Source organism: Vespa crabro, chromosome 8, assembly GCF_910589235.1.
Source record: "Vespa crabro chromosome 8, iyVesCrab1.2, whole genome shotgun sequence".
Classification (NCBI taxonomy): Eukaryota; Metazoa; Arthropoda; class Insecta; order Hymenoptera; family Vespidae; genus Vespa; species Vespa crabro.
The window spans coordinates 2,488,347-2,500,348 of record NC_060962.1 but is presented as its reverse complement, the minus strand read 5'-3'; the positions used below and the strand labels follow the sequence as shown (position 1 = coordinate 2,500,348).

Below are 12,002 nucleotides of genomic sequence, written 5' to 3'. Positions count from 1 at the left end.
GAGAGAGAGAGAGAGAGGGAGAAAGAAGGATGGAAAATGTTGACTTAACGGATTATGATTTTCTCGATTAAGCTTGGAATATTGTCCTCGAGTGTGATTAAATCCTATTTTCGGATTCACTTTTTTCTTTTATTCTTACTTCCAACCACATAATTTATTCGTCTCGTTATCCCTTAGAATTGCATGCTTAAAGTCAACATCAAACAACCTGAACGAGTAAATCTTTGCGATCGAATTTAGCTTCCTCGATATCGTTCGTATCGGACTAGTTACTTCCTTCGTATCTATAGCAACGAACTGTACAAGTTCGTGAACGCCGCTGAAACTTCGACTGCGTCCACGACGACGTGTCTACCATTCTACACTTCGTAGACACGTGCAAGTTCTCTACCAAGATCGTAGATCCCCTTTTCTTCCTCGTAAAACTCGAATATAGTATCTAGCACGTTCTTACGTGAAATCCTTCGAAATCTTCTATTCGGAAGAATAAACGAGCTGTACACCTGCTGCCACTAGACCAGAAAAAAGTAATCGTTCGGCCATTTCTCCATTGGAAATTATAGCGAATCTGAAGCGACGATTTTATGATTGGTAGTCAAGAAAAGGATCGGAATGATCCGAAATATTCAATTTTATTGCAGAAATGGGGAAATGATTTTATATAATGATATCAAATTTCATTTAATATAAAAATAAAGCATTTTTAAATTCCTTTAAAATAACAAAAGTAAGATTTTTATCTTAAAGAGATGAAGGAAGTAACTAGTCCGATACGAAGGATATCGGGAAATTTGATCGTGAACATTTTTTACTTTTCTTTATTTAACTCGAAGCAATATTTTTATTGTTAATTATTAATTTAAAAAGAACGCTCTTTACAAAACAAACAAAAATTGGATATATTAATTTTCAAAGCATACCTTTGAATAAAACTCCAATGTAAATCCTTGGCATGTTCGTTTGACCACAATCTACCTTACGTGGTAGCGAAAAGAACGAAAGGAATTACGAGGGCGAAAAGATACGTTTTAGGAGAAAAGGCTAAAGAGAAGGGGAATGGAAGCAAGCGAGCAGTGTGGTCGGTAGAGACGCCGTGCAAATCGGGTTTATCGAGCGTAGCCCTCAGGGACCTTGGCAGCCTTTTCGTGGCGCCTCTTTCCGAATTACTCGGCAGGGAAAAGCTAGGGGATGCTAGTACTAGGCGCCGAGATTTGTTGGATGTATGCCGAGCCGATCCTCCACGATTTATCGTCGCTTCCTCGACTCGCTTTAAGAGCGAAGAGGTCAGGCTGTCTTCGCAAAATTCATTACTCCCACGTCACGACATTCACCTCTTTGCCACACCATCACCCATTACTTGCACTCATTCTCTCTTTTTTTTTCTTTATTTCTTTTTCTCTATTTTTTATCTTTTTTCTTCTTTCTTTCTTTCCTTCTATAAAATGAGATCTTCAATATCAACACCTTTGGCAAGTTTACTTCTTCAATGGAGTTTGTCCAATTTGCAATTTACGTATTTGTTGTTTCATAGATTAGTTGTTCCTATCCTGATGTAACTTGTAACAAGTTCTGACAAGGAACTTCGGAGTCTCGGCGAACTGAACTGGCACGTTTAACAACATGAATAGATTCAGACATGATAGAATATAACGATGTTTCGAATCGATTTCTTTTTCTTTTTTCTTTTAATAACGAGATGAGAAGTAGTACGTCAGTTAATATTACGATAGTACGATAAAGTGTCAATGTGAGTGTGATATTTGAAACGACACTCACTCTTTTTCTCTTCTTTATCGAATGCAAGAAGACCGGTAAAGAAGTACGTTAGCAACTTTAGTAGAACTTATAATACGAAAGAACTCGTTAAGACGCCCTGGACATCCAAACGACCTCTCGTTAGCATAATCTTCAAAGTTAAAAGTGTTTTGAATTTCTTTACAAATAAATACAAGAATACAAAAGCGAAGAAGCACAACAACCATCTTATCTTTCTTAAACGTTCGCAATAATTATATTGTTCGTTTTTTGATGCTTTATCGAGGGCACATTTTAAAGAAAATTTCAATTTCGATGGAAAATATCCAAAAGATATTCTATTATTTCCAAATAATATCTCACTAATTATAAATGTATTTGTTGATTTCAATCGATTAATTCGATTTGCAAATTTTTGGAATACCCTTTAAGAAACTCCATTTTCGAGAATAAATCATTATTCTCAGAATAAATTAATATCGTCAAAGAAATAATTAGAGATATTTCCTTAATCTGTCAAAACTATTCAACGAACACCAATGACAGAATATAAAATTTTAAGTGAAATAAATTTAACTGATAAACGTCAATTCATAATAAAAAAAAATATATATATATACACATATACTTGTCTATTATTGCTAAAATTTATAAAATCGATAAAGATAAATTTTTAATTTTGGGAGTGAAAGATTGCTTCAAGGATACGTCTGAATGCATGTTAATGTCATATGATATATTAGGGAAAAACATATACAAAAAAAAAAATCTCAATGACATTTTGAAAACCTCAAAATAGATAATGTTGGCACAAAAATATTTTTTACAACGTATCCGTAGTTCGATATCATTCGAATTGCATATAAAATATTTTTTATATTATGCATATTACAATATTACAATTGAAGGAGGTATTTAGATGGCTATCTTGAGACAAGACACTCTGCATATAGATACATCGGTCGAGAAATGTGAATAAGCCCACACCTTCTCGATGAATACCGTTTTCCCCCAATTTCAGCCAATTACGAGAATCCAATTATCGTCGCACCATGGCCACGGAATCGAAGCTGTACTGTTCGCGTTATACTCACGTACATACAATCGAAACACGTTTCAGATATCGCCGTTGCCGATGCGTGCTTTCCATTCTCTACCCTTCTACCCTCTGACCCGGTTCTCTCTCTCTCTCTCTCTCTCTCTCTCTCTCTCTTTCTCTTTCTCTTTCTCTTTCACTCTCTTGCTCCATACATCCACCAGCATCACACAAGCTATCCTCCGAAACAGCATCCTCCCACACCCTCTTCGCTGTTCCCCGGAAACGATGTCATACGTCATTGCCGGTTTCATTGTGACTCTCGTGTAGAGCGCGAACTGTAGGTAGTAACGACGGATTCGAGCGTGAATTCCACGACGTACTCGATTGCGTTTCGAACTCGGCATTTCAATTTCATATGACGACCCCCTTTATTCCTTAGTCATGTTCCCCATATAGCTACTTTTTGCGGCATTGATTGGCGTATATACGAACATCTATAAATTTACGATCCCTTTATGAAAAGCAAAGCTGCCCGGACAACTATAGATGCCTATATTAATCTATAGTTGTAGTATATAGTCTATAGTATAGTAATATATCTAAGTTATATGTTTTACTGAATGTGTTTACTTTATCTATGAAAGAATTCAACGATACTCATACTTTTTATGAAAAGGTCACATGAATGAGAATCAATATCAATTTATGTGAAAAATTAAATTAAAAATTTCATTAGTTGATACATAAAATACATAAGCTGGATATATATTATCAATTAATAAATTTGGAATTAATGTAAGGGAGAGGAGTAGATATATGTCAATAGAGGTTATGAGTGATCTATACAACCAGTAAATATATAGAAAAGCACGGATGAATATACTGCATCAATAGCTGATCCTGCTTTTGTTTATAAAGGTTTCACATATTATAAATCTTCTAATGAAAAAGGAAAGTCCAATTATATCAAGTCTTTTCAGAATTTTCTATATGTACAATGCAGTATTGCTTATAGCAAATAAAGTAAAAAATGTAATCAAAAAAATACGTTTGTCGTAACTACGATAATTTTTAATATTTTTAAAGATCTTTATACATTCATCTATTTAAAGAAGAAGACTAAAGTTTATTACATATTCCATTTTTCAGGAAAATAGAAATATTATTCCAAAAAATTGATCAATTTCTCATAAAATGATTCGCCAGTTTTCTTTTGTGTATAATTGTTGTACATAAAAGGCTGAAAATTCTTTTTAAACTGTCTAAATTCTGCAAATTAAAGAGTAAATATAAGAGAAAGGAAAGTTTACTACGACTTTGTGACGTAAAAGTTCTAGAAATCCTCTTTCTTCTTGTTACGAAACGTCCTTTGCATTTGCATGAAAAAGGAGACGGACCTTCGAGCAACTAGAATACCTATAAACTTCTCCCTAAATAAATGCAAATTCTTCTTAGAACGCTCTTCTAATGAAAACTAAGAAATTTACTTACGTAAATACTGCGTTATTGTACGATGAAATATTCCTTTGTCGTCATGCTCGAAAAAATATTCTGACATAGGGTTAATCGTATCAAAAATTTAACTTGTTATTATAGATTCCCTAGATTTTTAATTATGTTTGTAATATTTCGTTTTCATTGTACTACGTAAGTTTCAGACCTATACAATCTAATCAGACTTATTCATCAGACTTACATATATAAAAGATTAAATCGCATACGTTTTCGGAAGATTGCTAGAAAATTGCCTGACACTAGGTAGGAAAACAATTACCGACTCGAATTAGAACTTGGTGTGTCACTGTGCGAGTTCTACAATGCATGGCGATGGCGTGCCTCGGGATAGTAAGTATTCTCCGACTATTTACTATGTGTCGTTGATCGATTGATCGAAAGAAGATAACGAAATTCACAATTCACCGAATAAATAAATAATTTGGATTAATATCGATGAAAGATGAATAAAAAGTACCAAGTTTTTTATGAATATTTTAACATCTTATATCTCTTATATCGCTGGTATAATAATTATGAAAAATAACTGCAACAATAATATTTAAATATAAAATTACATTTCGAAGATTTATCTCGATCTGTTGAAAAAATAATTGTAACGTATATATCGCAACGTATATTCACGTTTAAAAACTTTTTTTTTTTTGTTACGAACGAAAATAATAAGGGGAAGGCTTCACTTTTTCTTCTTAGCGCACCTATCATTTCACTATCAAGTAAACGAGAGGGGGATCTAAAGAGAGCTCTCAATGACACTTCCCTCCCGTTAGTGAAATCGCCAAGACGACGATATTGGCCCAATTCGGAAACGGCCGACCCTTTGGAAGGAAATGGATCTTGGCAAGAGGCTGCGGCAGAATCGAATCGAACCTAATCCAGCTGACCGCAACAATTTCACCCCCTTACCACTGGCAAATCGAACTTTCGAGTTCCGCAATACTCGACTGCCTTAGTACTCTCGCAACTTCGATCGAAACGTAGAATGCATGTATTTTAATTTAGTAATTTATAAATATGAATAAAATGAATAAAATGAATAAAAATGAAAGTTTTCAAAAGAAATATTGTATACAAATGATCTGTCATAAATGTAACATTTAGATCTTGAATATTTCTGATTATGTTCATTTTATATTGCGTTTAAAATTATTCTTTTTATCTAATTATTCTCATTTTATATTTCGTTTAAAATTCTCTTATTCTCCATCTAAATTATCTACTAAAATAAAATTTTTTTCATAATACTACTTTTCTAATCTCCAATTATAATCGTACAAAATCAATATCTACTGGACAAATTCCTTTCTACTTGCATACGAAGTTATCTTTTCTTGTTGCGTTATCTAATAAAGACACATTCACTGTTACGGCGATTACAAATATTTGAATAAAATAAAATAGTATAAAACGTAAGTCCTAGGAGAGAAAGCATTTGCAATCATGACTATTCTACTTCTCTTCTCTTCGCTCGTGTTTTACCATCTCCGAGAAAACGTTGAGCTTCGCTAAGCTTCGCAGATAACGCCAGCGTCCTCCTTCCACGTTGTTCCAGGACTTTAAACAGATTATGCGCGGTGCTGTTTAAACGTAAATTGCTGCTCTAACTGGTCTTTCGTCGAAGGACCGCACCTGACATCGTCTTTACCATGAGATTTTCCTGGGATAAAAACTGACGTAAAAGAATGGACGAATAAAACCGTAAAGTCTATTTTAAGAGTTAAACGTCCTACACAAAAATCAAACAACCAAGAATAATACTAGAACAATAGTAATAGTAACTAGAACAACAACAGTAATAATAACAACAATAACAACAACAATAACAACAATAATAATAATAATAATAATAATAATAATAATAATAATAATAATAATAATTCATTTTCTTTCGTTCAAAATGTAATTATGTAGATATCTATAAACCTATGGTGTTAACAAATAAAACGGACAAATACGAATAATTTGTCTGCGGTGGCTGAAAGACAATCCGGGTAAGTCTGAGTGAATAGAATAGTGAAGTGATTGGCGGTAGACATTAACTGACAATGAGCCGTTTTATCGAAGGACCTTACCATTAGTGAAGCCACGTGGAGAGTCGAACAGCTTGTAGTAAGTCAAATAAATTATCTGACTAACTGCTAATAGTTTTTCATTCACGATCTACAATATAGAATTTTATATGAGACGTAAAAACATTCATTAAAACAAGATTATATTAATAAAAATAAAAATCAAAACGCGATTAACGTCATCAGTTAGAGTTAAATCAGTTTAAAAAAAGTTTGGTGACATTAATAGATTTTTTAAAAGACTTTAAAGTTATTATCTTAAAGTAATGGTATCGAAATAAGTAAGATATAATGACAAATTCTTCCATCTAATAGTCACATGAATTTCGATTGAAACAAATCCTATGCAACTAAATGGTACGATTTCTTAAAAACATTGTTACGACAAAATCGATAATTACAGAGTAATTAGGATGAGAATATACAAGAGAATGAGAAGAAAGGACGTGTATTCCCTGTTCTACTAAATCCTGCAAACGATGGAATTCATCGTCGGTCTAAAATCATTCTTTTTCACCCGGCGAGTTCTTTAACAACGATCTGCCGACTACTTAGAGAAGAAATAAAGCATAAAATAGAAGAAGCAAAGGTAGAAACGGAGAGAAAAAAAAGAAAAAGACAAGGCCCGGATCCAAGAAACAGCCTTGGCTGCCTTCATCCTCTTGGAAAATGCAGCGTAATGGCGCAGGAAAAGCTGGAGTTCGTTGTATTGTAATACTTAATGAAGCTCGGCTCGCAACGACTCAATATCTACGGTGCGACGGAAGCAATGGAAGCGTAGCTGGTGCGGATTACAGCGACAAGAGGCCATATATTTTATATTACTCGGTTTACGATTGCACGAGATTAATGTTACGGTGCCCTGCTTATACCGAAACGCTTTATTGCTGCGTATAAATAAAATCCTTATGTTGTCTCGAAGTTCTTCTGTCGTTTTTTTTTTCATTTTTTCTTTCTTCTTTTTTCTAGAAATGTTTCAGTTTTAATGGAACTAAAAAAAAGAAAAAGTAAACGAATATAATGAAAGCTTGAGGAATAGAGATACAGAGAGACAGAGAGAAAGAGAAAGAGAGAGAGAGAGAGAGAGAGAGAGAGTGAGAAAATGAAAACGTCATGGCGATTCATTGTCACGCAGGATGCTCTTGAAAGAAAGATAAAGATTATGACTTTATTCTTTCTCCTTCGTCCATCCTTTTCTATCTCGTATATAAGCTACGTAGAAAATGTTAAGTTCGTTTTCGTATATTCATTCTATTGCTTGATACGCTTTTTTAGAGACAAAGAAAGAAAGAAAATAATATAAAGAAGAAACTTTATTTGCGAAAAGAAATTCGAATGTGAAATTGAAAAAAAAAGTATTGAGCAGATATTTTTGAATATAACATACTTACGTCATAGTAACAATAGTTTGTTTCTATTCATGTAATGATTATCGTAAACAGTTTTATAACATTGAAATATTATAATAATAACGAGATAGCGGTATCAAACGGTATATTCACGGTATACAAAGACGAAAACAGGAAAAAAATTCTTTCGTTTAGGATATTAGAATTTACTATGCACTGGTTATTTTTCCTCGAAGAAAATGCTTTTACACATGGTTTGAAACTTTTTTACGAAAAATTCAATAAACGTGTTCCACGAAAATGAATTGAATTTAAATAAACTAGAAAACTTTATTATGCAAATATAATGCCTTAACGTTCCAAAAGAGACTGTAATTAGATAATATCGGAAATAAATTATGATTATGATTATTATTATTATTATTAACATTTTCGATCTAATCGCATATGCAAAAATTGAATAAATTGTTTCTATGATTTTCTTATTTTTTACGAAAAAAAATTAAAAAAGAAGCAATTGTTTTCGTAACAGTGATTATAACGATATTCTTAAATATCTCAAATTCTTCAATACCTAAGAACAGAATTGCAAAACACAATAAAGGTAAGCCAAAGTAAGCGAGCAGAAAGCGGCGATTCCAAAGGTTGCTGCCCAAGGGAATATGCTATCGAGGGATTTGTTAAGATGCGGTCGAAGTTTTGCGCGTACTTGCGCTTGAGAAAGTTAACGGGAAAGTTACGTTAAAAGTGCAAGTATGGAAGCTCGAAGAAAACGACCAGCATCTGGGTTGCTAGGAAAATAACGGAAAAAGAATGAAAGGTAGGAACAAAAAAAAGCATGCGTAAGATGATAACGAAACGGCTTTTTACATGATGAAAACGCAAGATACAAAAGACGAGTTTCCTTATCGAAGAAAAAAGAAAAAAAAACAATAAGTGCACTTTCAGAATTGCATCCGCATCATAAATTACATTAAAAAATAATTGAAATTTTCGAGCTTAACAATTTTAAAGTATGAACAAATTTTTAAGTGAATACAGACAAAACAATGTCAATTAAATTTTGATATTTCAAGGCTACTGTTGAAAACAATTATTACTCAAAAAGTATTATCATCATTTTATGAACTTAATACAAAATTAAAAATAGTAAAATGTGTCTCTTGAAAATGAACAATATTATAGGATGATAATCAATGAAAAAAAAGTCTGATATAAATCCAACAAAAATTGCCAACTGAAAGTACTTTTTAACTTGATTTGATTATATTTTGCTTTAATTATTCTAGCAGTGAGTAAAAAAAAAAACGTAATTATAATTTCATCTTGGGTCAAAAAAAAATACCTTCAAATACAATTTCTAACATCTTATTTGTACGAAGCCCATTCCATATAAATACGTATGTATGCCGATACCCGTTTGACAGTCGGATGTTAGTTTGAAAGAAATATCAGACATATTTACGAATAACGTCGATTTCTCGTTACACGAGGAAATGAACAAAAGCGGAGATGCGTCAACGAGTCTATGCATACTCACCGAACGAACATTTGATACTTCTGTAAAAGCGAGTCAAAGCTAAAGAACGTTATTCAATACACATTCATGTGTACATTTCAAAGATATGTGATAACTTTGATCGTCCCTTAAACTAATCATAAAATCGGCAATAATGTAACGAAGAAAATTTGTTTAATTGTAAGATTATAGTTTATACCATAATTTTATCGATCCTACTAATTATTAAGAACGAATTAGTTAAGAACTAACGGTAAATATGTAATTTCTACAATATGTGAAATGTACGCTTTATCATCACAAACATTGGTTTAAAATATTAAAAAATTAAATTATTACATGATAATTATATACATGATTTATTTATTATTATATAAAAATTATATACATAACATAAAAACATTAAATTATATTACATAATAATATTTCGCTTGAGCTAACTCAATTATTTCCTTGTTCGACAATAATAAATAAGAAAGACAAGCCACATTTTACCACATCGAGATGTTTCTGCAGTTAAATAATTCTTTTTTTTCAATATAAATATATATAATATATAATATAATATATATATATATATATATATATATATATATATATATATTAAAAAGTATTTACAATACTTTGTGCAAAATTTATTGAATAAATTTATCGGCATAATATCGTGATAGCATTTTACAAAATTCGAATTCTTCATTTCGATGAACTGCTAAGCAAAGTTGAATAATTCAGATTTTCTAAACTATTCATACAAGGAGTAATTAGATTCGTAGGGAAAATTTAACGTAGAAAATTATTCCATACATATGAGTAGAAGTACATGCGTTACTTTATTACCAAGATAACAGTAAGTAAGTATATAACGTGGCCGTTGTAAAGGAGTGCCTTACTGTCGCGACGATACGTCAATCAAGAGCCTTCATGTACGCTCAACCTCGTAGCTGTGAACTAATTACGGCAACGTAATTAAGTAATTAACTATCTGCCGGAAAGCTCGCAGTAACGTGGTCTTCCCTTAACTTCGTCAGCAAACGTGTATGTGCATGCATGGGTCCTTGCAATTTCCAGAATTTACCCTCCAGTCATACCATTAAATCGTCCAATTTTACTAAACCGCGACACGAGATTTGCACGACTCATTTGTTAAAGGTAACGAGTCTCGAATGAATTTCTTCAATTGCTTACAAAATTGAATGAAATTATAATTTACTTTCAAAGATGATACCAAGCGTTTTGTAATATAGTCTAAATTGGAAACATTCAATACATTTATTCTTGTTAAGTCGAGAGGTCGATGTCGACGAAATATCTCGAATCATTCAAACATCGTGTCTTCCAATTAGTTTGGACAATCCATACCCAATTAGTTTGAACAATCCATATTCTATAATAAACAGTATAGAATATATATATATATATATATATATATATATATATATATATATATATATATATTCTCAAATCTATCATAGATTCGACCTTTACTACGAGTCTTCATGATTTTATAAAATCAATCCTCTTCTGTTTTCCATTTTATTAAAGGATAATATAGAAAATATCGAGTCTACAGTCAAGTTACGAATCGGTTTAGTTATCGGAAAAAAATATATCAATGTGTCGACGTATACTCGTAGGAAACCTTATATTTACACCACTAGTTGATGGAAATTCTAGATTATTTTTCCACGAAGTAGAAGATTTCATAAAACTAAATTCCATTACTAAGTTCATTCACGAAAGATGAAAGAATCGAAATTATACGTATACATATTGTTAATAAAATGAACACGATGAAATGTACAGAAAATGCTGTTTTACATCGATCGCACGAAAAAGCGTTCTCTAATCCATATATGTACATACATACGTATAGGTATATAGATGTATAATATATTTACGTACATGTGTAGGCGCACACACACCATCGATTGAACGATTGAATTTACTATACTTTTTCACGGCATCTTTTCTACCGACAAGAAGGAAGAGTCACGAAATGTGCGTTTTATCCGTCGTGCCTTTCTGCTCGCGGAAGAATCGCAGCACGACATTAAGCTCCGACGATAAGCGCGAAAACGACCACTATTCCTCTATTTCTCTCTCTCTCTCTCTCTCTCTTTCTCTCTCTCTTTCTCTCTCTCTTTCTCTCTCTCTTTCTCTCTATTTATCTATCTATCCATCTATCTATCTATTCTTCTCTCTCTCTCTATCTGTCTATCTACCTATTTATCTTTCTATCTATCTTTGGCTTCGTAGTATAAAATCGAACAGCGATACATTCGCTATGCCAACACCGTGCCGATGACGAAATTATCGCTTCTCTATATCCGCGTGTTTCAAACGCCAATGAATTTTCCTACTAGTACACCATTACTACGCTTTTAATAAATGTAGCACGCTGTAAACTCCAAACTTGCTATAAATAATATCTGTTCGTTCGATAATTTTCTCCTTACCGATATCGATTAATAATAATCGAAAATAGGTACCTACATATAAATCGAATATTATAAATTTTAGAATTCCAATACTATTTCTGTCAAATTATGTAGATATTATATTACATGTATGTATATATATATATATATATATATATATATATATATATATTCATACATCTGAAATGCTATGATATTTAAGTCATTTACGGTTATGTATTTTTTATGATACGACAACATATAAAAAATTCGCTTTAATAACACTTTCTTAAGTATATGAAAAAATAATTGACTTTATGTTAGAATAATACAATAATA

General features: G+C 32.0%; 1 protein-coding gene across 2 annotated transcripts in view; it reads right to left on the bottom strand.

Moving 5' to 3' along the window:
* The window catches only part of LOC124425992 (protein O-mannosyl-transferase TMTC1-like), a 151,131-nt gene that overhangs the window by 129,396 nt on the left and 9,733 nt on the right, over positions 1 to 12,002 (bottom strand). Inside the window, exon 2 of one of the 2 annotated variants that reach the window (XM_046967176.1) lies at positions 6,382 to 6,469. The exons of the other annotated variant lie outside the window; for it this stretch is intronic. The gene's annotated coding sequence lies outside the window, so the exon portion shown is untranslated. The remainder of the gene's footprint in view (positions 1 to 6,381; positions 6,470 to 12,002) is intronic. 2 annotated transcript variants of the gene reach the window in all.